The 25982-nt window shown below is 41.7% G+C and overlaps 5 non-coding genes across 5 annotated transcripts; 2 read left to right on the top strand and 3 right to left on the bottom strand.

Annotated features, from left to right (window-relative positions):
- Positions 1-365: 365 nt before the first annotated feature.
- LOC140310687 (U5 spliceosomal RNA) lies at positions 366-479 on the top strand. Its single transcript, XR_011916734.1, has one exon. It is a non-coding gene; the product is annotated as a U5 spliceosomal RNA (small nuclear RNA).
- A 3067-nt stretch (positions 480-3546) lies between these two features.
- On the bottom strand, positions 3547-3660 carry LOC140310499 (U5 spliceosomal RNA). The gene has a single exon (XR_011916561.1). It is a non-coding gene; the product is annotated as a U5 spliceosomal RNA (small nuclear RNA).
- A 14614-nt stretch (positions 3661-18274) lies between these two features.
- Positions 18275-18388, top strand: LOC140310686 (U5 spliceosomal RNA). Its single transcript, XR_011916733.1, has one exon. It is a non-coding gene; the product is annotated as a U5 spliceosomal RNA (small nuclear RNA).
- Positions 18389-21634: 3246 nt separating this feature from the next.
- LOC140310459 (U2 spliceosomal RNA) lies at positions 21635-21818 on the bottom strand. Its single transcript, XR_011916528.1, has one exon. It is a non-coding gene; the product is annotated as a U2 spliceosomal RNA (small nuclear RNA).
- A 308-nt stretch (positions 21819-22126) lies between these two features.
- Positions 22127-22240, bottom strand: LOC140310598 (U5 spliceosomal RNA). The gene has a single exon (XR_011916652.1). It is a non-coding gene; the product is annotated as a U5 spliceosomal RNA (small nuclear RNA).
- Between the last annotated feature and the right edge of the window lie 3742 nt (positions 22241-25982).

The following is a 25982-nucleotide window of genomic DNA, read 5'->3' as shown; positions in this document are numbered from 1 at the left end:
TTGTTTAAATCTTTCTAGACATGGTACATATTAAGGACAAAGCAGTTTTCACATAGTTTGAGTGAAGGAATTCATTTTATAGATAAAATCCCAAGAGTCTGCTGAGAAAAGAGAGTGAATGCGAAGTAGACTTTAACACGGCTATGGGAGCGAGCCGAGTGTGGGCTAACCGGGAGAATTGCTTGAAAGAAACGCGACACCGAATGAGCGATCAGAACAAAGCCTCAATACGGGATTCTCGTGGTGTTTTTGTTGCTGCCTTGTCTTTTGCACAGAGTAAAAGACAAGGCAGCCATCGAATAGGGCCCGATTGTTCCTAATTGGTCAGCCGAGGAGCAAGGGGGGGGGGGGGGTGACGGATAATCGTACTCTGGTTTCTCTTCATAACGTACAAGTCTTTCGCCTTTTACTAAAGATTTCTGTGGAGAGCAGCACTAATGAGTTGTTTCTATTTTTGGCAGGCTTTACCTTTGCGGGTGAAGCCCTTTCTGTCTGTGCAAAAGAAATCTTCTTACTGTGCAGAGTGACTTCTCTGAGTAGAGTCGCCTTACTTGTTGCGACTGTGCCGATGTTCGAAGCTGGAGTGCAAAGTTGTTGCTTGAATGGTGCTTGCTGGAGCGTACGGGAGTGCAAAGTTATACCATTTAAAAGGGCTGAAGAGTGCTCAGTGCAGCGGGTGGGCGACACTCTGGCCACCTTGAAAACCGAGGTTACATCCACTACCAGGGGCAGCCCAAGTTCTGCCGCAAGTGTGGTGAGCATGGGCACCTGGTTGAGGCTTGTACCAAGGTGTTATGTGGGAAGAGCAGAGAAATTGGGCAAACTTTTGGAGAGTGTCCAAATGGCAGGAAATGTAATCTCTGTGGAGAATTAAATCACCTCTTCAGAGATTGCCCTAAATCTTTTGCCAACAAATTAAAGACGATAAAGCCACAGTCAAGCCAACAAAGAGAAGGACCAAAGGTGGCAGTTGGTGAACAAAGTGAAGAGGTTGACCCAATAAATTCAAACTTCCCGCCAAAAGCTTGGATTGGAAGTGAGGAGCAAAAAGGGGAGGGGCCTGTAGAGGCCTCACCACTCAGTGTTGAAGTCTGTGAGAATTCACAGGCAGAGGGTGGAGCTACGCTAAATGAGGAGGAAGAGCAGACAGGTGAGTCTAGTGAAGATACTCACCTCCCCGAAGGTCAACAGCCGAAGAGGACGGCATCTGAGCCTCTGATTCCCCAGTGGTATCAGAGAAGAGGGGAAGGGTTAGGTCCCTTTCAGACAGTTCTTCAGTGGAAGAACCTAGAGTCTTCCCCTCCGACTCACCAAATGAGGTCTCCTTTTTAACTTCAGCTCTGCAATCAACCCCCAGGGACTCAAAGTTAAATGCAACATTGCGTCAGAGGCCAACACCGAGAGTCCGAAAAGGAAATATAGATCACCCTACTCACTTTTCACCTAAAGAAATGAAGGAAGAGCTAGTTTCCCAAGAAATAACCTGTGTGTAATTTGTTTTGATAACTTAGAAAAACGAAAATGACATACCTACTTTCCTTTATGCTTTTAATGGTTCTCACCTTCTCAACACTAAATGTGAGAAGTGTGAAATCAAAGACAAGAGCCCAGAGTATTTTATCCTTCTTAGACTCCATAAAATCAGATGTGTTTTTAATACAAGAATGTGGACTACCTTTTTTAAAAAACCATAGACAATGGGAGGAAATGTGGCCCCATTTATCGATATGGAGTGGCTCAAATCAAAATAAAAATGATGGTGTGGCCATTCTAATTAAAAATCCGCATGTTCTGGTGAAAGGTAGCACAGTGGTGAGAGACGGACGGGCACTTTTAGCACACTTGAATTTTATGGGGCAAGACTTTAACCTCTTAAATATTTATGATTTCAATGGAAAAAATGAAAGGTATGACCTTTTAGAAGATATACAGCTTTACATGCTAGGGCAAGTACCTTTAGTTGTAGGAGGGGATTTTAACTGTATCTTGAGCAGGAAAGATAGAAAAAGAGCAGGGGTAGATTTTAAAGTGGATAAGACTTCGATTTTACTTCAGGGCATATGCAGGGATTTTAAGCTTACTGACTGTTTTAAAACCATGCATCCCAGAGAGGAGGGCTTCACCTGGTTTAGTCATGATGGCACCAGAGCCTCTCGCTTTTTTTAAACAGCAAGGTAAACGTAAAAAAAGGAAAGAGAATAGATGTATGATGGGACTACATAAACGCTTACAGCGCTACTTTAAACTAAATCAGTGTGGCATAGACTTTAAAGAAGAAATCAAAGATGTCAAAAAGGAAATGTCAGTTTTAGCAGAAATAAAGAGTAAAGGAATTTTTGTAAGAAGCAGGGAGCAGGAAATTGAGGAAGGTGAAAAAGAAAGAAAGTTATAAATAAAAAGGAGTGTATTCAAAATCTAAAAAGAGAAGATGGGTTTTTAACAAAATCCACACAAGAGATGATTGAAACTGTACATACCTTTTATAGTAACATGTACAAAGAGAAACCAGTGCACTTGGAAACATCGGCAGAAATCTTAAAATTCGTTGACAAAACCGTAAAAGAGAATGCACACTTGACACAGAATTTTACTGCTTTAGAGTTAAAAAAATGCCTAACAGGTTTTAAGAGAAGTCGAGCTCCGGGTTTAGACGGGCTTCCTGCAGAATTCTATCTGACCTATTGGGACCTTTTATCATCAGACATTTTAGATGTTTTTAAAGATTTTGAAAAACTCGACCGACAGTTTTAGAGTGGGAATAGTTACTCTACTTTATAAAAAAAATTATAAGACTGACCTAAAGAATTGGAGGCCCATCACACTTTTAAACTTTGACTGTAAACTTTTTAGCAAGGTTTTAGCGACACGGATGTCCTCTGTTTTAGAGGAGGTAATTCACCCAGACCAAGCTTGTGCCATCTCAGGGAGACAACTCACCGACAGCCTCGTACTGATTCGAGACATCATTGATTACGCTAGAGACAGAAACACCCGGCTTGTCATCTTAAATTTAGACTTTGAAAAAGCATTTGATCGGGTCTCGCATCAATATCTCTTTCAGGTGTTGCAGCCATCGAAAAGGGCCCGATTGTGCCTACTTGGTGAGCTTTGCTTGGTTGAGACGCTTGACCCCCCCCCCCCCCCTCCCCCGCTCCTCGGCTGACCAAGTAGAAACAATCTATTCGATGGCTGCCTTGTCTTTTATTCTGTGCAAAAGACAAGGCAGCCACAAACACCACGGGAACACCGTATTGAGGCTTTGTTCTGACCACTCATTCGGTGTCGCGTTTCTTTCAAGCAATTCTCCCGGTTAGCCCGCACTAGGCTCGCTCCCAGAGCCGTGTTAAAGTCCACTTCGCATTCACTCTTCAGCCCTTTTAAATGGTATAACTTTGCACTCCCGCATGCTCCAGCAAGCACCATTCAAGCAACAACTTTGCACTCCAGCTTCGAACATCGGCACAGTCACAACAAGTAAGGCGACTCTACTCAGAGAAGTCACTCTGCAAAGTAGCAAGATTTCTTTTGCACAGACAGAAAGGGCTTCACCCGCAAAGGTAAAGCCTGCCAATAATAGAAACAACTCATTAGTGCTGCTCTCCACGGAAGTCTTTAGTAAAAGGCGAAAGACTTGTACGTTATGAAGAGAAACCAGAGTACGATTATCCGTCACTGCGGGAGCAGGGCATCAGGCTAGTTGGTATAGCCCCCCTTGCTCCTCGGCTGACCAAGTAGGAACAATCGGGCCCTATTCGATGGCTGCCTTGTCTTTTACTCTATGCAAAAGACAAGGCAGCAACAAAAACACCACGAGAATCCCGTATTGAGGCTTTGTTCTGACCGCTCATTCGGTGTCGCGTTTATTCTCCCGGTTAGCCGACACTCGGCTCGCTCCCATAGCCGTGTTAAAGTCTACTTCGCATTCACTCTCTTTTCTCAGCAGACTCTTGGGATTTTATCTATAAAATGAATTCCTTCACTCAAACTATGTGAAAACTGCTTTGTCCTTAATATTTACCATGTCTAGAAAGATTTAAACAAAAAAAACAACGTTGTACTTTGCAGTAAAAGAAAGAGCAAATCTAAAGTTTCAGGAATCCGAGAATAAGCTTACTTTCATGAGTTCTTCACGATTTCGGATTTTGCTATAAAATGAATTCCTTCACTCATACTAAATTAAAACTGCTAAACCGCTAATCTGTTATATGTAAGGCAGATGTCAAATTCACCGAAATAGGATCAAAGGGTATTCGGCCAATCGAGCTGTAGCAGCTTCGGTAAAAGAGTATAAGTTGAAGAGTTTGTGAATAAAGGTGTGCGCACACATAGTGTGCTGTACGAAAATAGGCAGGGAGCAATGCCGGCTGGGTATATGTTCTTGTATGTTGTCTGACTGTTTGATTTGAATGTGTTGTGTAAGTGTCCTGTTGAATGTTACATGTTTGGGCTTTGACACGCTTCACTGTGGTTGTTAACTGTGTGGTGTGTCCTGAAATGTTATATGTTTGGGCTGTGTGACATGCTTAATGCTTGTCAGTAGCTACCCACTTATTCATATATAGCAACTGACAACATAAGAAGTCCGGACATACTTTGATAGTAGTTGTAGAAGTATCCTTATTGATAATAGATCACTAATTCATAGTGATAGAACAGTAGATGAACAGGTGCTTGCACATGTCTCACGAAAATAAAATGGGTGTATGATTGCTGACGGCAGAGCAATACTGCCAAACTTATGAGTTCTTGTGGCAAACTTGATTCAGTGTCTTGATGTGTATACGCTGTTTCGCTGACTTGATTGTCACAAGAAACAAAGTGTGTTTGATAAGATCCGACCATTTTATTACGGGAGGATCAGTATGTATGGATTCTGATGTGACTGATAAACCCATTCGTATCTTAAGCATAATCTAATACGTGAGACAACGCCCTGGCACACGATAAAAAAAAAAAAAGAGAGAGAGCGGTTTTGTGTCCCCACAGTCCATAATGTAGAAAAGAGAGAAAAAAGCCTTTCTGATTTGGTGTGTGTGCTCATAGTTTAGAGTGTAGGAAAGCCGTTTTGGTGTCACGGGTGTTGTGACTTACACACACACATTTCTAAATTGAGAAAGGAAATTATTTTAGAGGAAGCACTAGAGTTTAGATCCCACATTTGTTGATAGGCATTCATTTATTTCTTCACTTCTGATGAAGTTTCAACAATAAACAACAAACTTTGTATTATGAGAAAGAACCAGACTCATTCTTCAGGAATCCGAAAATAAGCTCTATTTTATGAGTTATGCACGAATTCGGATTCTCCTATAAAACGAATTCATTAACTCAAACCAAGTTAAGACTGCTTTGTCCTTCATATTTATTCATGTCTAATCAAGTTTCAACGATAAACAACGTTGTACTTTGTAGAATGAGAAAGAACTTCTTCAGCAATAAGCATCTCTCGACATATGACGAAATACAGATTTTGCTATAAAATTAATTTCTTCTATCAGCGTGACTTAAAACTGTTTGTCCTCCTTATTTATCCACTTCAAATCAAGTTTCAACAATTAAAAAAAAATTGTAGTTTGAGAAAGAACAACTTAATCTTCAGCAATCAGTATAAAAAGAGATGCAAATGCCAACCCTACATACCTAAAAGGTGGAGCGGAAGTATTCAGCTGCAAGTAGGTGTGAATGTTCGACCATAATTTGTAAAAAGCGGGTAAGAAAAGGTTCGAATGCCCGACTATATATTAACAAAAGCGGGAGGAGAGGTCTTCGGATGAGAGTGGGTGAGAATTTCCAACCATAATCTATAAAATACGGTGAAAAAAAATATGTGAATGCCTCATAGAACACTAAAAGCGGAAGTGTTCGGCTGCAAGAAGGTGTGAATGTCCGACTATATTTGGTGAAAAGCAGGTGAAGCAAGGTCTGAATGCCGAACCTTACATCATCAAAAGCGAGATCAGAGGTGTTTGGCTGCAAGAAGGCCATAGTTTGCCAAAAGCGGGTAAGGTGCGAATGACCGACTAAATATCAACAAAAGTGGGGGCGGAGGTCTTCGGATGCAAGTGGGTGTGAATATCCCACCATACAAGTATGGTGGAGAGGAAGCTGTGAATGGCCGACCATAGTAAAAGGCGGGTGAGAGAAGGTGCGAATGTCAAACCATACCTAATCAAAACAGGGAGCGGAGGTGTTTTGCTGTAAGAAGGTGTGAATGTCCAACCATAGTTGGTAAAAAGCGGGTAAGAAAAGGTTAAAATACCCGACTGTACACAATCAATAGCGGGAGCGGAGTTGTTCGGCTACTAAAAGGTGTGAAAGTCCGACCATGGTTTGTAAAAAGCGGGTAAGAAAAGGTGCGAATGCCCGACAATGTATGATCAAAAGAGGGAGTGGAGGTTTTCGGCTGCAAGAAGGTCTGAATGTCCAACCATAATTTGTAAAAACCGGGGAAGAAAAGGCTCGAAAGCCCGACTATACACCATCAAAAGTGGGAGCGGAGGTGTTCAGCTGCAAGACGGTCTGAATGTCCATCAATAATTGCTAGAAAACATGAAAGAAAATTTTCGAATATCAAACTGCACATGATCATAAGCGGGAGAGGAGGTGTTCAGCTGCAAGAAGGTGTGAATGTCTACCCATAATTACTGAAAAATGGGTAAGAAAAGGTGCGAATGCCTAACCATACATCATCAAAAGAGGGAGCGGAGGTGTTCCGCTGTAAGACGGTGTGAATGTCCGACCATAGATGGTAAAAAGCGGGTAAGAAAAGGTTAAATTACCCGACTGTACACAATCAAAAGAGGGAGCGGAGTTGTTCACCTAAGAGAAGGAGTGAAAGTCCGACCTTGGTTTGTAAAAAGCGGGTAAGAAAAGGTTCAATTGCCCGAATATACACCGTCAAAAGCGGAAGCGGAGGTGTTCGTCTGCACGATATTGTGAACGTCCGACCAAAGTTTGTAAAAAGCAGTTAAGAAAAGGTTCGAATATCTAACCAAACATAATCAAAAGCGGGAGCAGAGCTGTTCAACTGGAAGTAGGTGTGAATGTCAGATCATAATTTGCAAAAAGCTGATGAGAAAGGGTGAGAATGCCCGACTATACACCATCAAATGCGGTAGCGGAGTTACTCGGCTGTGAGTAGGTGTGAATCTCCAACCATAATTGCTGAAAAATGTGTTAGAAAAGGTAAAAATGCCGGTCCATACATCATCAAAAGCGGGAGAGGTTGTGTTCGGCTGCAAGTAGGTGTGAATGTCCATTAATAATTGCTTTAAAATATGAAAGAAAATTTTCGAATATCAAACCTTCCATGATCATTAGCGGGAGAGGAGGTGTTCAGCTGCAAGAAGATGTGAATATCCACCCATAATTACTGAAAAATGGGTAGGAAAAGATGCGAATGTCCAACCATAAATCATCAAAAGCAGGAGTGGAGTTGTTCAGCTACAAGAAGGTATGAAAGTCCAACCATGGTTTGTAAAAAGCGGGTAAGAGAAGGTTCGAATACCCGAATATATACCATCAAAAGCGGAAGCGGGGGTGTTCGGCTGCAAGAAGGTGTGAACGTCCGACCAAAGTTTGTAAAAAGCAGTTAAGAAAAGGTTTGAATATCCAACCGAACATAATCAAAAGCGGGAGCAGAGCTTTTCGACTGCAAGTAGGTGTGAATGTCAGATCATAATTGCTGAAAAATGTGATAGAAAAGACTAGAATGCCGGACAATATATCATCAAAATTCGGAGAGGTGGTTTTTCGGCTGCAAGTAGGTGTGAATTTCCAGCCATAATTACTCACAAACGGGGGAAGAAAAGGTAGTATTTCCAGACCACACATGATCAAAACAGGGAGCGGAGGTTTTCGGCTGCAAGGTCTGAATGTCCAACCATAATTTGTAAAAATCGGGGAAGAAAAGGCTCGAAAGCCCGACTATACATCATCAAAAGCGGGAGCAGAGGTGTTCAGGTGCAAGAAGGTCTGAATGTCCAACCATAGTAAGTAATAGGTGGGTAAGAAAAGGCTCGAATGCCCGACTATACACCATCAAAAGCAGGAAGCGGAGGTGTTCGGCTGCAAGACGGTGTGAACGTCCGACCAAAGTTTGTAAAAAGCATTAAGAAAATGTTCAAATATCCAACCAAACATAATCAAAAGCGGGAGCAGAGCTGTTCGACTGCAAGTAGGTGTGAATATCAGATCATAATTTGCAAAAAGCTGATGAGAAAGGGTGAGAATGCCCGACTATACACTATCAAATGTGGGAGCGGAGGTGTTCGTCTGTGAGTAGGTGTGAATGTCCGAACTAATTGCTGAAAAATGTGTTAGAAAAGGTAAGAATGCCGGACCATATATCATCAAAAGCGGGAGAGGTTGTTTTCGGCTGCAAGAAGGTGTGAATGTCCAGCCATAATTACTCACAAACGGGTAAGAAAAGGTACTATTGCCAGACCATATATGATCAAAACAGGGAGCGGAGGTGGTTCAGCTGCAAGAAGGTTTGAATGTCCGACTAAAGTTTGTAAAAAGCGGGTAAGACAAGGTGTGAATGCCCGACAATGTATGATCAAAAGAGGAGCGGAGGTTTTCGGCTGCAAGAAGGTCTGAATGTCCACCCATAATTTCTGAAAAATGGGTAAGAAAAGGTGCGAAAGCCCAACCGCACATGATCATAAGTGGATGAGAAGGTGTTCGACTGCAAGTAGGTGTGAATGTAAGATCATAATTTGTAAAAAGCTGGTAAGAAAAGGTAAGAATGCCCAACCATAAATTATCAAAAGCGGCAGCAGAGTTTCGGATGGTATTTATCAATGTCTAGATAGATTTCAACAAAAAACAACGTTGTACTTTGCAGTAAAAGAAAGTGCAAATCAAAAGTTTTAGGAATCCGAGAATAAGCTTATTTTCATGAGTTCTGCACGATTTCGGATTTTATGTATAAAATGAATTTCTTCACGCAAACTAAGTTAACACTGCTTTGTCCTTCATATGTACCCATTTCTACATATATTTCAAGCATAAACTTCCTCATATTACCCTGAATGAGAAAGAGCCACACTTGTGATTAAGCCATACCTCCCTTTTGAGGAGTTCTGCATGATTTGGGATTTTATCTATAAAATTAATTCCTTCACTCAAACTATGTTAAAACGGCTTTTACCTTCATATTTATCAATGTCTCGATAGATTTAAACAAAAAAACAACGTTGTACTTTGCAATAAAAGAAAGAGCAAATCAAAAGTTTTAGGAATCCGAGAATAAGCTTATTTTCATGAGTTCTGCACGATTTCGGATTTTATGTATAAAATGAATTCATTCACTCAAACCAAGTTAAAACTGCTTTTTCCTTCATATTTATCAATGTCTAGATCGACTTCAACAAAGAACAACATTGTATTTTGCAGTAGAAGAAAGAGCAAAACTGAAGGATCAGGAATCCGAGAATAAGCTTATTTTCTTATGGGCAAGTGGGAACTGCTTTGTCCTTCATATTTATCAATGTGTAGATGGATTTCAACTTCTTCTACTGCAAAGTCCAATGTTTTTCTTTGTTGAAGTCGATCTAGACATTGATGAATATGGGAGGACAAAGCAGTTTTAACTTGGTTTGAGCAAAGCAATTCATTTTATAGCAAAATCCGAAATCGTGCAGAACTCATGAAAGCAGGCTTATACTCGGATTCCTGAAACTTTAGATTTGCTCTTTCTTTTACTGCAAAGTACAACGTTGTTTTTTTGTTTAAATATTTCTAGACATGGTAAATATGAAGAACAAATCAGTTTTAACATAGTTTGAGTGAAGTAATGCATTTTATAAGCAAAATCCCAAATCATGCAGAACTCACGAAATGCTTTTTCTCGCTTTTCACTGCTTTTTACAAACTTTGGTCGGACGTTCACACCTTCTTGCATCCGAACACCTCCGCTTCCACTTTTGATGATGTATATTCGGGCATTCGAACCTTTTTTTACCCGCTTTTTACAAACCATTGTAGGACTTTCACACCACCTCTCCCGCTTTTGATGATGTATGGTCCAGTATTCTTACCTTTTCTAACACATTTTTCAGCAATTATGGTCGGACATTCACACCTACTCACAGCTGGACACCTCCGCTCCCGCTTTTGATCATACAATGTCGGGACATCGCTCCTTGTCTTACCAGCTTTTTACAAACTTTAGTCGAACATTCACACCTTCTTGCAGCTGAACACCTCCGCTCCCGCTTTTGATGATGTATAGTCGGGCTTTCGAGCCTTTTCTTACCCGGTTTTTACAAATTATGGTTGGACATTCAGACCTTGCAGCCGAACACCTCCGCTCTCTCTTTTGATCATACATTGTTGGGCATTCGCACCTTGTCTTACCCGCTTTTTACAAACTATAGTCAGACATTCACACCTTGCAGCTGAACCTCCGCTCCCTGTTTTGATCATGTATGGTCTGGCAATATTACCTTTTCATCCCCCGTTTGTGAGTAATTATGGCTGGACATTCACACCTACTTGCAGTCGAACAGCTCTGCTCCCGCTTTTGATTATGTTTGGTTGGATATTCTAACCTTTTCTTAACTGCTTTTTACAAACCATGGTCGGACTTTCACACCTTCTTGTAGTCGAACAACTCCGCTCCCGCTATTGATTGTGTACAGTCGGGTATTTTAACCTTTTCTTACCCGCTTTTTACCAACTATGGTCGGACATTCACACCGTCTTACAGCGGAACACCTCCGCTCCCGCTTTTTATGGTGTATAGTCGGGCATTCAAAACTTTTCTTACCCGCTATTTACAAACTATGGTCAGACATTCAAACCTTCTTGTAGCCGAACACATCCACTCCTGCTTTTGATGATGGGTATTCAAACCTACTTGTTGCCCGCTTTTCATTAATTATGGGTGGACATACACACCTTGTCGCAGCCAAACACCTACGCTCCCTGTTTTGATCATGTATGATTGGACATTCGCACCTTTTCTCACCCGCTTTTTACTATGGTCGGCCATTCACAGCTTCCTCTCCACCATACTTGTATGGTGGGATATTCACACCCACTTGCATCTGAAGACCTCCGCCCCAACTTTTGTTGATATTTAGTCGGTCATTTGCAGCTTACCCGCTTTTGGCAAACTATGGCCTTCTTGCAGCCAAACACCTCTGATCTCGTTTTTGATGATGTAAGGTTGGGCATTCAGACCTTGCTTCACCTGCTTTTCACCAAATATAGTCGAACAGTCACACCTTCTTTTAGCCGAACACTTCTGCTCCACCTTTTAGTGTTCTATGGGGTATTCACACCTTTTTTTTCACCGCATTTTATTGATTATGGTTGGAAATTCTCACCCATTCTTATCCGAAGACCTCTCCTCCTGCTTTTGTTAATATGTAGTCGGGCATTCAAACCTTTTCTTACCCGCTTTTTACAAATTATGGTCGAACATTCACACCTACTTGCAGCCGAACACCACTTTTCCCGCTTTTGATGATGTATGGTCCGGCATTCGAGTCTTTTCTAACACATTTTTCAGCAATTATGGTTTGACATTCACACCTACTCACAGCCGAAAACTTCCGCTCCCGCATTTGATGGTGTATAGTCGGGCATTCTCACCCTTTCTCTTCAGCTTTTTGCAAATTATGATCTGACATTCACACCTACTTGCAGTCGAACAGCTCTGCTCCCGCTTTTGATTATGTTTGGTTGGATATTCGAAACTTTTCTTCACTGCTTTTTACAAACTTTGGTCGGACGTTCACACCTTCTTGCAGCCGAACACCTCCGCTTCCGCTTTTGATGGTATATATTCGGGCATTCGAACCTTTTCTTACCCGCTTTTTACAAACCATGGTTGGACTTTCACACCTTCTTGTAGCCAAACAACTCTGCTCCCGCTATTGATTGTGTACAGTCGGGTATTTTAACGTTTTCTTACCCGCTTTTTACCAACTATTGTTGGACATTCACACCGTCTTACAGCGGAACACCTCCGCTCCCTCTTTTGATGGTGTATGTTCGGGCATTCGAACCTTTTCTTACCCGCATTTTACGAACTATGGTCGGACATTCAAACCTTCTTTTAGCCGAACACATCCACTCCTGCTTTTGATGATGTATGGTTGAGCATTCGCACCTTTTCTTACCCATTTTTTACAAACTATGGTCGGACATTCACACCTTCTTGCAGCTGAACACCTCCTCTCCCGCTTATGATGATGTGTGGTTTGATATTCGAAAATTTTCTTTCATGTTTTCTAGCAATTATTGATGGACATTTAGACCTTCTTGCAGCTGAACACCACCTCTCCCGATTTAGATTATGTATGGACCGGCATTTTTACCTTTTCTAACACATTTTTCAGCAATTATGGTTGGAGATTCACACCTACTCACAGCCGAACAACTCCGCTACCGCATTTGATGGTGTATAGTCGGGCATTCTCACCCTTTCTCATCAGCTTTTTGCAAATTATGATCTGACATTCACACCTACTTGCAGTCGAACAGCTCTGCTCCCGCTTTTGATTATGTATGGTTGGATATTCGAACCTTTTCTTAACTGCTTTTTACAAACTTTGGTTGGACGTTCACACCTTCTTGTAGCCGAACACATGCACTCCTGCTTTTGATGATGTATGGTTGGGCATTCACACCTTTTTTTTACCCATTTTTCAGGTATTATGGGTGGACATTCACACCTTCTTGCAGCTGAACACCTCCTCTCCCACTTATGATCATGTGTGGTTTGATTTTCGAAAATTTTCTTTCATGTTTTCTAGCAATTATTGATGGACATTTAGACCTTCTTGCAGCTGAACACCACCTCTCCCGATTTTGATTATGTATGGACCGGCATTTTTACCTTTTCTAACACATTTTTCAGCAATTATGGTTGGAGATTCACACCTACTCACAGCCGAACAACTCCGCTACCGCATTTGATGGTATATAGTCGGGCATTCTCACCCTTTCTCATCAGCTTTTTGCAAATTATGATCTGACATTCACACCTACTTCCAGTCGAACAGCTCTGCTCCCGCTTTTGATTATGTTTGGTTAGATATTCGAACCTTTTCTTAATTGCTTTTTACAAACTTTGGTCGGACGTTCACAATATCTTGCAGCCGAACACCTCCGCTTCCGCTTTTGATGGTGTATATTCGGGCATACGAACCTTTTCTTACCCGCTTTTTACAAACCAAGGTCGGACTTTCACACCTTCTCTTAGCTGAACAACTCCGCTCCCTCTTTTGATTGTGTACAGTCTGGTAATTTAACCTTTTCTTACCCGCTTTTTACCATCTATGGTCGGACATTCACACCGTCTTACAGCGGAACACCTCCGCTCCCTCTTTTGATGATGTATGGTTAGGCATTCGCACCTTCTCTTACCCATTTTTCAGTAATTATGGGTAGACATTCACACCTTCTTGCAGCTGAACACCTCCTCTCCCGCTTATGATCATGTGCAGTTTGATATTTGAAAATTTTCTTTCATGTTTTCTAGCAATTATTGATGGACATTCAGACCGTCTTGCAGCTGAACACCTCCGCTCCCACTTTTGATGGTGTATAGTCGGGCTTTCGAGCCTTTTCTTCCCCGGTTTTTACAAATTATGGTTGGACATCCAGACCTTCTTGCAGCCGAAAACTTCCACTCCCTCTTTTGATCATACATTGTCGGGCATTCGCACCTTTTCTTACCCGCTTTTTACAAACCATGGTCGGACTTTCACACCTTTTAGTAGCCGAACAACTCCGCTCCCGCTATTGATTGTGTACAGTCGGGTATTTTAACCTTTTCTTACCCGCTTTTTACCGACTATGGTTGGACATTCACACCTTCTTACAGCAGAACACCTCCGCTCCCTGTTTTGATTATGTATGGTTTGACATTCGCACCTTCTCTCACCCGCCTTTTACTATGGTCGGCCATTCACAGCTTCCTCTCCACCATACTTGTATGGTGGGATATTCACACCCACTTGCATCCGAAGACCTCCGCCCCCACTTTTGTTGATATTTAGTCGGTCATTCGCACCTTACCCGCTTTTGGCAAACTATGGCCTTCTTGCAGCCAAACACCTCTGATCTCGCTTTTGATGATGTAAGGTTGGGCATTCAGACCTTGCTTCACCTGCTTTTCACCAAATATTGTCGGACATTCACACCTTCTTGCAGCCGAACACTTCCGCTCCACCTTTTAGTGTTCTATCACACCTTTTTTTCACCGCATTTTATACATTATGGTTGGAAATTTTCAACCACTCTCATCCGAAGACCTCTCCTCCCGCTTTTGTTAATATATTTGAACTTTAGTCGGACATTCAAACCTTCTTGCAGCTGAACCACCTCCGCTCCCTGTTTTGATCATATATGGTCTGGCAATACTACCTTTTCTTACCCGTTTGTGAGTAATTATGGCTGGACATTCACACCTACTTGCAGTCGAACAGCTCTGCTCCCGCTTTTGATTATGTATGGTTGGATATTCGAACCTTTTCTTAACTGCTTTTTACAAACTTTGGTTGGACGTTCACACCTTCTTGTAGCCGAACACATGCACTCCTGCTTTTGATGATGTATGGTTGGGCATTCGCACCTTTTTTTTTTACCCATTTTTCAGGTATTATGGGTGGACATTCACACCTTCTTGCAGCTGAACACCTCCTCTCCCACTTATGATCATGAGTGGTTTGATTTTCGAAAATTTTCTTTCATGTTTTCTAGCAATTATTGATGGACATTTAGACCTTCTTGCAGCTGAACACCACCTCTCCCGATTTTGATGATGTATGGACCGACATTTTTACCTTTTCTAACACATTTTTCAGCAATTATGGTTGGAGATTCACACCTACTCACAGCCGAACAACTCCGCTACCGCATTTGATGGTGTATAGTCGGGCATTCTCACCCTTTCTCATCAGCTTTTTGCAAATTATGATCTGACATTCACACCTACTTCCAGTCGAACAGCTCTGCTCCCGCTTTTGATTATGGTTGGTTAGATATTCTAACCTTTTCTTAACTGCTTTTTACAAACTTTGGTCGGACGTTCACAATATCTTGCAGCCGAACACCTCCGCTTCCGCTTTTGATGGTGTATATTCGGGCATACGAACCTTTTCTTACCCGCTTTTTACAAACCAAGGTCGGACTTTCACACCTTCTCTTAGCTGAACAACTCCGCTCCCTCTTTTTATTGTGTACAGTCGGGTAATTTAACCTTTTCTTACCCGCTTTTTACCATCTATGGTCGGACATTCACACCGTCTTACAGCGGAACACCTCCGCTCCCTCTTTTGATGATGTATGGTTAGGCATTCGCACCTTTTCTTACCCATTTTTCAGTAATTATGGGTAGACATTCACACCTTCTTGCAGCTGAACACCTCCTCTCCCGCTTATGATCATGTGCAGTTTGATATTCGAAAATTTTCTTTCATGTTTTCTAGCAATTATTGATGGACATTCAGACCGTCTTGCAGCTGAACACCTCCGCTCCCACTTTTGATGGTGTATAGTCGGGCTTTCGAGCCTTTTCTTCCCCGGTTTTTACAAATTATGGTTGGACATTCAGACCTTCTTGCAGCCGAAAACCTCCACTCCCTCTTTTGATCATACATTGTCGGGCATTCGCACCTTTTCTTACCCGCTTTTTACAAACCATGGTCGGACTTTCACAACTTTTAGTAGCCGAACAACTCCGCTCCCGCTATTGATTGTGTACAGTCGGGTATTTTAACCTTTTCTTACCTGCTTTTTACCAACTATGGTTGGACATTCACACCTTCTTACAGCAGAACACCTCCGCTCCCTGTTTTGATTATGTATGGTTTGACATTCGCACCTTCTCTCACCCGCCTTTTACTATGGTCGGCCATTCACAGCTTCCTCTCCACCATACTTGTATGGTGGGATATTCACACCCACTTGCATCCGAAGACCTCCGCCCCCACTTTTGTTGATATTTAGTCGGTCATTCGCACCTTACCCGCTTTTGGCAAACTATGGCCTTCTTGCAGCCAAACACCTCTGATCTCGCTTTTGATGATGTAAGGTTGGGCATTCAGACCTTGCTTCACCTGCTTTTCACCAAATATTGTCGGACATTCACACCTTCTTGCAGCCGAACACTTCCGCTTTTAGTGTTCTATGAGGCATTCACATATTTTTTTTCACCGTATTTTATAGATTATGGTTGGAAATTCTCACCAACTCTCATCCGAAGACCTCTCCTCCCGCTTTTGTTAATATATAGTCGGGCATTCGAACCTTTTCTTACCCGCTTTTTACAAATTATGGTCGAACATTCACACCTACTTGCAGCTGAATACTTCCGCTCCACCTTTTAGGTATGTATGGTTGGCATTTGCACCTCTTTTTTTTTTAATTGTTGAAACTTGATTTGAAGTGGATAAATAAGGAGGACAAACAGTTTTAAGTCAGGCTGATAGAAGGAATTAATTTTATAGCAAAATCTGTATTTCGTCATATGTCGAGAGATGCTTATTGCTGAAGAAGTTCTTTCTCATTCTACAAAGTACAACGTTGTTTATCGTTGAAACTTGATTAGACATGAATAAATATGAAGGACAAAGCAGTCTTAACTTGGTTTGAGTTAATGAATTCGTTTTATAGGAGAATCCGAATTCGTGCATAACTCATAAAATAGAGCTTATTTTCGGATTCCTGAAGAATGAGTCTGGTTCTTTCTCATAATACAAAGTTTGTTGTTTATTGTTGAAACTTCATCAGAAGTGAAGAAATAAATGAATGCCTATCAACAAATGTGGGATCTAAACTCTAGTGCTTCCTCTAAAATAATTTCCTTTCTCAATTTAGAAATGTGTGTGTGTAAGTCACAACACCCGTGACACCAAAACGGCTTTCTTTTCTCTACACTCTGCACTATGAGCACACACACCAAATCAGAAAGGCTTTTTTCTCTCTTTTCTACATTATGGACTGTGGGGACACAAAACCGCTCTCTCTCTTTTTTTTTTTTTTATCGTGTGCCAGGGCGTTGTCTCACGTATTAGATTATGCTTAAGATACGAATGGGTTTATCAGTCACATCAGAATCCATACATACTGATCCTCCCGTAATAAAATGGTCGGATCTTATCAAACACACTTTGTTTCTTGTGACAATCAAGTCAGCGAAACAGCGTATACACGTCAAGACACTGAATCAAGTTTGCCACAAGAACTCATAAGTTTGGCAGTATTGCTCTGCCGTCAGCAATCATACACCCATTTTATTTTCGTGAGACATGTGCAAGCACCTGTTCATCTACTGTTCTATTACTATGAATTAGTGATCTATTATCAATAAGGATACTTCTACAACTACTATCAAAGTATGTCCGGACTTCTTATGTTGTCAGTTGCTATATATGAATAAGTGGGTAGCTACTGACAAGCATTAAGCATGTCACACAGCCCAAACATATAACATTTCAGGACACACCACACAGTTAACAACCACAGTGAAGCGTGTCAAAGCCCAAACATGTAACATTCAACAGGACACTTACACAACACATTCAAATCAAACAGTCAGACAACATACAAGAACATATACCCCAGCCGGCATTGCTCCCTGCCTATTTTCGTACAGCACACTATGTGTGCGCACACCTTTATTCACAAACTCTTCAACTTATACTCTTTTACCGAAGCTGCTACAGCTCGATTGGCCGAATACCCTTTGATCCTATTTCGGTGAATTTGACATCTGCCTTACATATAACAGATTAGCGGTTTAGCAGTTTTAATTTAGTTTGAGTGAAGGAATTCATTTTATAGCAAAATCCGAAATCGTGAAGAACTCATGAAAGTAAGCTTATTCTCGGATTCCTGAAACTTTAGATTTGCTCTTTCTTTTACTGCAAAGTACAACGTTGTTTTTTTTGTTTAAATCTTTCTAGACATGGTACATATTAAGGACAAAGCAGTTTTCACATAGTTTGAGTGAAGGAATTCATTTTATAGATAAAATCCCAAGAGTCTGCTGAGAAAAGAGAGTGAATGCGAAGTAGACTTTAACACGGCTATGGGAGCGAGCCGAGTGTGGGCTAACCGGGAGAATTGCTTGAAAGAAACGCGACACCGAATGAGCGATCAGAACAAAGCCTCAATACGGGATTCTCGTGGTGTTTTTGTTGCTGCCTTGTCTTTTGCACAGAGTAAAAGACAAGGCAGCCATCGAATAGGGCCCGATTGTTCCTAATTGGTCAGCCGAGGAGCAAGGGGGGGGGGGGGGTGACGGATAATCGTACTCTGGTTTCTCTTCATAACGTACAAGTCTTTCGCCTTTTACTAAAGATTTCTGTGGAGAGCAGCACTAATGAGTTGTTTCTATTTTTGGCAGGCTTTACCTTTGCGGGTGAAGCCCTTTCTGTCTGTGCAAAAGAAATCTTCTTACTGTGCAGAGTGACTTCTCTGAGTAGAGTCGCCTTACTTGTTGCGACTGTGCCGATGTTCGAAGCTGGAGTGCAAAGTTGTTGCTTGAATGGTGCTTGCTGGAGCGTGCGGGAGTGCAAAGTTATACCATTTAAAAGGGCTGAAGAGTGCTCAGTGCAGCGGGTGGGCGACACTCTGGCCACCTTGAAAACCGAGGTTACATCCACTACCAGGGGCAGCCCAAGTTCTGCCGCAAGTGTGGTGAGCATGGGCACCTGGTTGAGGCTTGTACCAAGGTGTTATGTGGGAAGAGCAGAGAAATTGGGCAAACTTTTGGAGAGTGTCCAAATGGCAGGAAATGTAATCTCTGTGGAGAATTAAATCACCTCTTCAGAGATTGCCCTAAATCTTTTGCCAACAAATTAAAGACGGTAAAGCCACAGTCAAGCCAACAAAGAGAAGGACCAAAGGTGGCAGTTGGTGAACAAAGTGAAGAGGTTGACCCAATAAATTCAAACTTCCCGCCAAAAGCTTGGATTGGAAGTGAGGAGCAAAAAGGGGAGGGGCCTGTAGAGGCCTCACCACTCAGTGTTGAAGTCTGTGAGAATTCACAGGCAGAGGGTGGAGCTACGCTAAATGAGGAGGAAGAGCAGACAGGTGAGTCTAGTGAAGATACTCACCTCCCCGAAGGTCAACAGCCGAAGAGGACGGCATCTGAGCCTCTGATTCCCCAGTGGTATCAGAGAAGAGGGGAAGGGTTAGGTCCCTTTCAGACAGTTCTTCAGTGGAAGAACCTAGAGTCTTCCCCTCCGACTCACCAAATGAGGTCTCCTTTTTAACTTCAGCTCTGCAATCAACCCCCAGGGACTCAAAGTTAAATGCAACATTGCGTCAGAGGCCAACACCGAGAGTCCGAAAAGGAAATATAGATCACCCTACTCACTTTTCACCTAAAGAAATGAAGGAAGGGCTAGTTTCCCAAGAAATAACCTGTGTGTAATTTGTTTTGATAACTTAGAAAAACGAAAATGACATACCTACTTTCCTTTATGCTTTTAATGGTTCTCACCTTCTCAACACTAAATGTGAGAAGTGTGAAATCAAAGACAAGAGCCCAGAGTATTTTATCCTTCTTAGACTCCATAAAATCAGATGTGTTTTTAATACAAGAATGTGGACTACCTTTTTTAAAAAACCATAGACAATGGGAGGAAATGTGGCCCCATTTATCGATATGGAGTGGCTCAAATCAAAATAAAAATGATGGTGTGGCCATTCTAATTAAAAATCCGCATGTTCTGGTGAAAGGTAGCACAGTGGTGAGAGACGGACGGGCACTTTTAGCACACTTGAATTTTATGGGGCAAGACTTTAACCTCTTAAATATTTATGGTTTCAATGGAAAAAATGAAAGGTATGACCTTTTAGAAGATATACAGCTTTACATGCTAGGGCAAGTACCTTTAGTTGTAGGAGGGGATTTTAACTGTATCTTGAGCAGGAAAGATAGAAAAAGAGCAGGGGTAGATTTTAAAGTGGATAAGACTTCGATTTTACTTCAGGGCATATGCAGGGATTTTAAGCTTACTGACTGTTTTAAAACCATGCATCCCAGAGAGGAGGGCTTCACCTGGTTTAGTCATGATGGCACCAGAGCCTCTTGCATTGATTATTTCTTTACTAGAGATTGCCCACCCACTGATGTTAGATTAACCCCTGTTTTCTTTTCAGACCACCTTATGCTCTCCTGCACCCTTTCACCCCCTTCTGGTGTGACGGTAGGAAGTGGTCTGTGGAAACTCAACTGTTCCCTGTTGGAGGATGAAATCATAGTCAGTCAGTACAGGGAATGTTATAAAGAGTGGCAGACCCTTCAAGACCTCTACGAAACACATGCACAATGGTGGGAAATGGTGAAGGAAACGACCCAGACTTTTTTTAAACAGCAAGGTAAACGTAAAAAAAGGAAAGAGAATAGATGTATGATGGGACTACATAAACGCTTACAGCGCTACTTTAAACTAAATCGGTGTGGCATAGACTTTAAAGAAGAAATCAAAGATGTCAAAAAGGAAATGTCAGTTTTAGCAGAAATAAAGAGTAAAGGAATTTTTGTAAGAAGCAGGGAGCAGGAAATTGAGGAAGGTGCAAAAGAAAGAAAGTTATAAATAAAAAGGAGTGTATTCAAAATCTAAAAAGAGAAGATGGGTTTTTAACAAAATCCACACAAGAGATGATTGAAACTGTACATACCTTTTATAGTAACATGTACAAAGAGAAACCAGTGCACTTGGAAACATCGGCAGGAATCTTAAAATTCGTTGACAAAACCGTAAAAGAGAATGCACACTTGACACAGAATTTTACTGCTTTAGAGTTAAAAAAATGCCTAACAGGTTTTAAGAGAAGTCGAGCTCCGGGTTTAGATGGGCTTCCTGCAGAATTCTATCTGACCTATTGGGACCTTTTATCATCAGACATTTTAGATGTTTTTAAAGATTTTGAAAAACTCGACCGACTGCCTGACAGTTTTAGAGTGGGAATAGTGACTCTACTTTATAAAAAAAATGTTAAGACTGACCTAAAGAATTGGAGGCCCATCACACTTTTAAACTTTGACTGTAAACTTTTTAGCAAGGTTTTAGCGACACGGATGTCCTCTGTTTTAGAGGAGGTAATTCACCCAGACCAAGCTTGTGCCATCTCAGGGAGACAACTCACCGACAGCCTCGTACTGATTCGAGACATCATTGATTACGCTAGAGACAGAAACACCCGGCTTGTCATCTTAAATTTAGACTTTGAAAAAGCATTTGATCGGGTCTCGCATCAATATCTCTTTCAGGTGTTGCAGCCATCGAAAAGGGCCCGATTGTTCCTACTTGGTGAGCTTTGCTTGGTTGAGACGCTTGCCCCCCCCCCCCCTGCTCCTCGGCTGACCAAGTAGAAACAATCTATTCGATGGCTGCCTTGTCTTTTACTCTGTGCAAAAGACAAGGCAGCCACAAACACCACGGGAACACCGTATTGAGGCTTTGTTCTGACCACTCATTCGGTGTCGCGTTTCTTTCAAGCAATTCTCCCGGTTAGCCCGCACTCGGCTCGCTCCCAGAGCCGTGTTAAAGTCCACTTCGCATTCACTCTCTTTTCTCAGCAGATTAAAAGAAAGTTTCATCTTGGGCTCCCTGAAACTTCCATCCTGCACCGCTGTTTGCTTTTTCACAAGAGCAGAGGAGAGCGCACCGTTCCCAGCGGCACTGCAGTACCGGGTCGAGGCTTGGAGTGAACGGAGCAAGCTTCTTTTTCAACTCCTATTCTTAAAAATCCATTTAATATGTTGTCCTCGTATAGAGGACATATTAAACTGATAAGAACAGATACTACACTTGATCTTAGCCAAAAGGCCGAGAAGCGATAACTGTCCACTGTTTCAGGTCCGAGGGCCCTTGCTGGCACAATGTGCAATTGTAGCAGTGTTCTTTTTATGGCCATAGGTGGCCAGAGTGTCACGTTGCACCTCCGCCCACCCGCTGCACTGAGCACTCTTCAGCCCTTTTAAATGGTATAACTTTGCACTCCCGCATGCTCCAGCAAGCACCATTCAAGCAACAACTTTGCACTCCAGCTTCGAACATCGGCACAGTCGCAACAAGTAAGGCGACTCTACTCAGAGAAGTCACTCTGCAAAGTAGCAAGATTTCTATTAAACAGACAGAAAGGGCTTCACCCGCAAAGGTAAAGCCTGCCAATAATAGAAACAACTCATTAGTGCTGCTCTCCACGGAAGTCTTTAGTAAAAGGCGAAAGACTTGTATGTTATGAAGAGAAACCAGAGTACGATTATCCGTCACTGCGGGAGCAGGGCATCAGGCTAGTTGGTATAGCCACCTTCCCCATGGTGAGCTTTGCTTGGTTGAGACGCTTGCCCCCCCCCCCTTGCTCCTCGGCTGACCAAGTAGGAACAATCGGGCCCTATTCGATGGCTGCCTTGTCTTTTACTCTATGCAAAAGACAAGGCAGCAACAAAAACACCACGAGAATCCCGTATTGAGGCTTTGTTCTGACCGCTCATTCGGTGTCGCGTTTCTTTCAAGCAATTCTCCCGGTTAGCCGACACTCGGCTCGCTCCCATAGCCGTGTTAAAGTCTACTTCGCATTCACTCTCTTTTCTCTGCAGACTCTTGGGATTTTATCTATAAAATGAATTCCTTCCCTCAAACTATGTTAAAACTGCTTTGTGGTTCATATTTACCATGTCTAGAAAGATTTAAACAAAAAAAACAACGTTGTACTTTGCAGTAAAAGAAAGAGCAAATCTAAAGTTTCAGGAATCCGAGAATAAGCTTACTTTCATGAGTGCTTCACGATTTTGGATTTTGCTATAAAATGAATTCCTTCACTCAAACTAAATTAAAACTGCTAAACCGCTAATCTGTTACATGTAAGGCAGATGTCAAATTCACCGAAATAGGATCTAAGGGTATTCGGCCAATCGAGCTGTAGCAGCTTCGGTAAAAGAGTATAAGTTGAAGAGTTTGTGAATAAAGGTGTGCGCACACATAGTGAGCTGTAGGAAAATAGGGAGGGAGCAATGCCGGCTGGGGTATATGTTCTTGTATGTTGTCTGACTGTTTGATTTGAATGTGTTGTGTAAGTGTCCTGTTGAATGTTTGGGCTTTGACACTTCACTGTGGTTGTTAACTGTGTGGTGTGTCCTGAAATGTTATATGTTTGGGCTGTGTGACATGCTTAATGCTTGTCAGTAGCTACCCACTTATTCATATATAGCAACTGACAACATAAGAAGTCTGGACATACTTTGATAGTAGTTGTAGAAGTATCCTTATTGATAATAGATAAACTAATTCATAGTGATAGAACAGTAGATGAACAGGTGCCTGCACATGTCTCACGAACATAAAAGGGGTGTATGATTGCTGACGGCAGAGCAATACTGCCAAACTTATGAGTTCTTGTGGCAAACTTGATCCAGTGTCTTGACGTGTATACGCTGTTTCGCTGACTTGATTGTCACAAGAAACAAAGTGTGTTTGATAAGATCCGACCATTTTATTACGGGAGGATCAGTATGTATGGATTCTGATGTGACTGATAAACCCATTCGTATCTTAAGCATAATCTAATACATGACACAACGCCCTGGCACACGATAAAAAAAAAAAGAGAGAGAGCGGTTTTGTGTCCCCACAGTCCATAATGTAGAAAAGAGAGAAAAAAGCCTTTCTGATTTGGTGTGTGTGTATTCATTTCTGAATAACAAAAGGTGCAAATGCCAACCATACATCACTAAAAGGTGGAGCGGAAGTATTCAGCTGCAAGTAGGTGTGAATGTTCGACCATAATTTGTAAAAAGTGGGTAAGAAAAGGTTCGAATGCCCGACTAAATATTAACAAAAGTGGGAGGAGAGGTCTTCGGATGAGAGTGGGTGAGAATTTCCTACCATACAAGTATGGTGGAGAGGAAGCTGTGATTAGCCGACAATAGTAAAAAGCAGGTGAGAAAAGGTGCGAATGTCAAAACATACATGATCAAAACAGGGAGCGGAGGTGTTTGGCTGCGACAAGGTGTGAATGTCCAACCATAATTAATGAAAAACGGGCAACAAGTATGTTCGAATGCCCAACCATACATCATCAAAAGCAGAAGTGGATGTGTTCGGCTTCAAGAAGTTATGAATGTCCATCAATAATTGCTATAAAACATGAAAGAAAATTTTCGAATATCAAACCGCACATAATTGTAAGCGGGAGAGGAGGTGTTCCGCTGCAAGAAGGTGTGAATATCCACCCATAATTACTGAAAAATGGGTAAGAAAAGGTGCGAATGCCCAACCATACATCATCAAAAGCAGGAGTGGATGTGTTCGGCTACAAGAAGGTTTGAATGTCCGACCATAGTTGGTAAAAAGCGGATAAGAAAAGCTTAAAATACCCGACTGTACACAATCAAAAGAGGGAGTGGAGTTGTTCAGCTACAAGAAGGTGTGAAAGTCCGACCATGGTTTGTAAAAAGCGGGTAAGAACAGGTTCGTATGCCCGAATATACACCATCAAATGCGGGAGCGGAGGTGTTCGGCTGTGAGTAGGTGTGAATCTCCAACCATAATTGCTGAAAAATGTGTTAGAAAAGGTAAGAATGCCCATACATCATCAAAAGCGGGAGAGGTGGTGTTCGGCTGCAAGTAGGTGTGAATGTCCAGCCATAATTACTCACAAATGGGTAAGAAAAGGTAGTATTGCCAGACCATACATGATCAAAACAGGGAGCGGAGGTGGTTAAGCTGCAAGAAGGTGTTAATGTCCGACTAAAGTTTGTAAAAAGCGGGTAAGAAAAGGTGCGAATGCCCGACAATGTATGATCAAAAGAGGGAGCGGAGGTTTTCGGCTGAAAGAAGGTCTGAATGTCCAACCATAATTTGTAAAAACCGGGTAAGAAAAGGCTCGAAAGCCCGACTATACATCATCAAAAGTGGGAGCGGAGGTGTTCAGCTGCAAGAAGGTGTGAATGTTCGACTAAAGTTTGTAAAAAGCTGGTAAGACAAGGAGCGATGTCCCGACATTGTATGATCAAAAGCGGGAGCGGAGGTGTCCAGCTGTGAGTAGGTGTGAATGTCCGACCATAATTGCTGAAAAATGTGTTAGAAAAGGTAAGAATACTGGACCATACATCATCAAAAGCGGGAGAGGTGGTGTTCGGCTGCAAGAAGGTGTGAAAGTCCTACAATGGTTTGTAAAAAGCGGGTAATAAAAGATTCGAATGCCCGAATATACATCATCAAAAGCGGAAGCGGAGGTGTTCGAATGCAAAAAGGTATGAACGTCCGACCAAAGTTTGTAAAAAGCAGTGAAAAGCGAGAAAATGCATTTCGTGAGTTCTGCATGATTTGGGATTTTGCTTATAAAATGCATTACTTCACTCAAACTATGTTAAAACTGATTTGTCCTTCATATTTACCATGTCTAGAAAGATTTAAACAAAAAACAACGTTGTACTTTTCAGTAAAAGAAAGAGCAAATCTAAATTTTCAGGAATCCGAGTATAAGCCTGCTTTCATGAGTTCTGCACGATTTCGGATTTTGCTATAAAATTAATTGCTTTGCTCAAACCAAGTTAAAACTGCTTTGTCCTTCCATATTCATCAATGTCTAGATCGACTTCAACAAAGAAAAACATTGGACTTTGCAGTAGAAGAAGTTGAAATCCATCTACACATTGATAAATATGAAGGACAAAGCAGTTCCCACTTGCCCATAAGAAAATAAGCTTATTCTCGGATTCCTGATCCTTCAGTTTTGCTCTTTCTTCTACTGCAAAATACAATGTTGTTCTTTGTTGAAGTCGATCTAGACATTGATAAATATGAATGAAAAAGCAGTTTTAACTTGGTTTGAGTGAATGAATTCATTTTATACATAAAATCCGAAATCGTGCAGAACTCATGAAAATAAGCTTATTCTCGGATTCCTAAAACTTTTGATTGGCTCTTTATTTTACTGCAAAGTACAACGTTGTTTTTTTTGTTTAAATCCATCGAGACATTGATAAATATGAAGGTAAA

The sequence above is a fragment of the Leuresthes tenuis genome, unplaced genomic scaffold (genome assembly GCF_036924035.1).
Source record: "Leuresthes tenuis unplaced genomic scaffold, fLeuTen1.0.hap1 SCAF_6, whole genome shotgun sequence".
Classification (NCBI taxonomy): Eukaryota; Metazoa; Chordata; class Actinopteri; order Atheriniformes; family Atherinopsidae; genus Leuresthes; species Leuresthes tenuis.
Note: the sequence above shows the minus strand (reverse complement) of the source record. Positions and strands in the feature narration are given on the sequence as shown.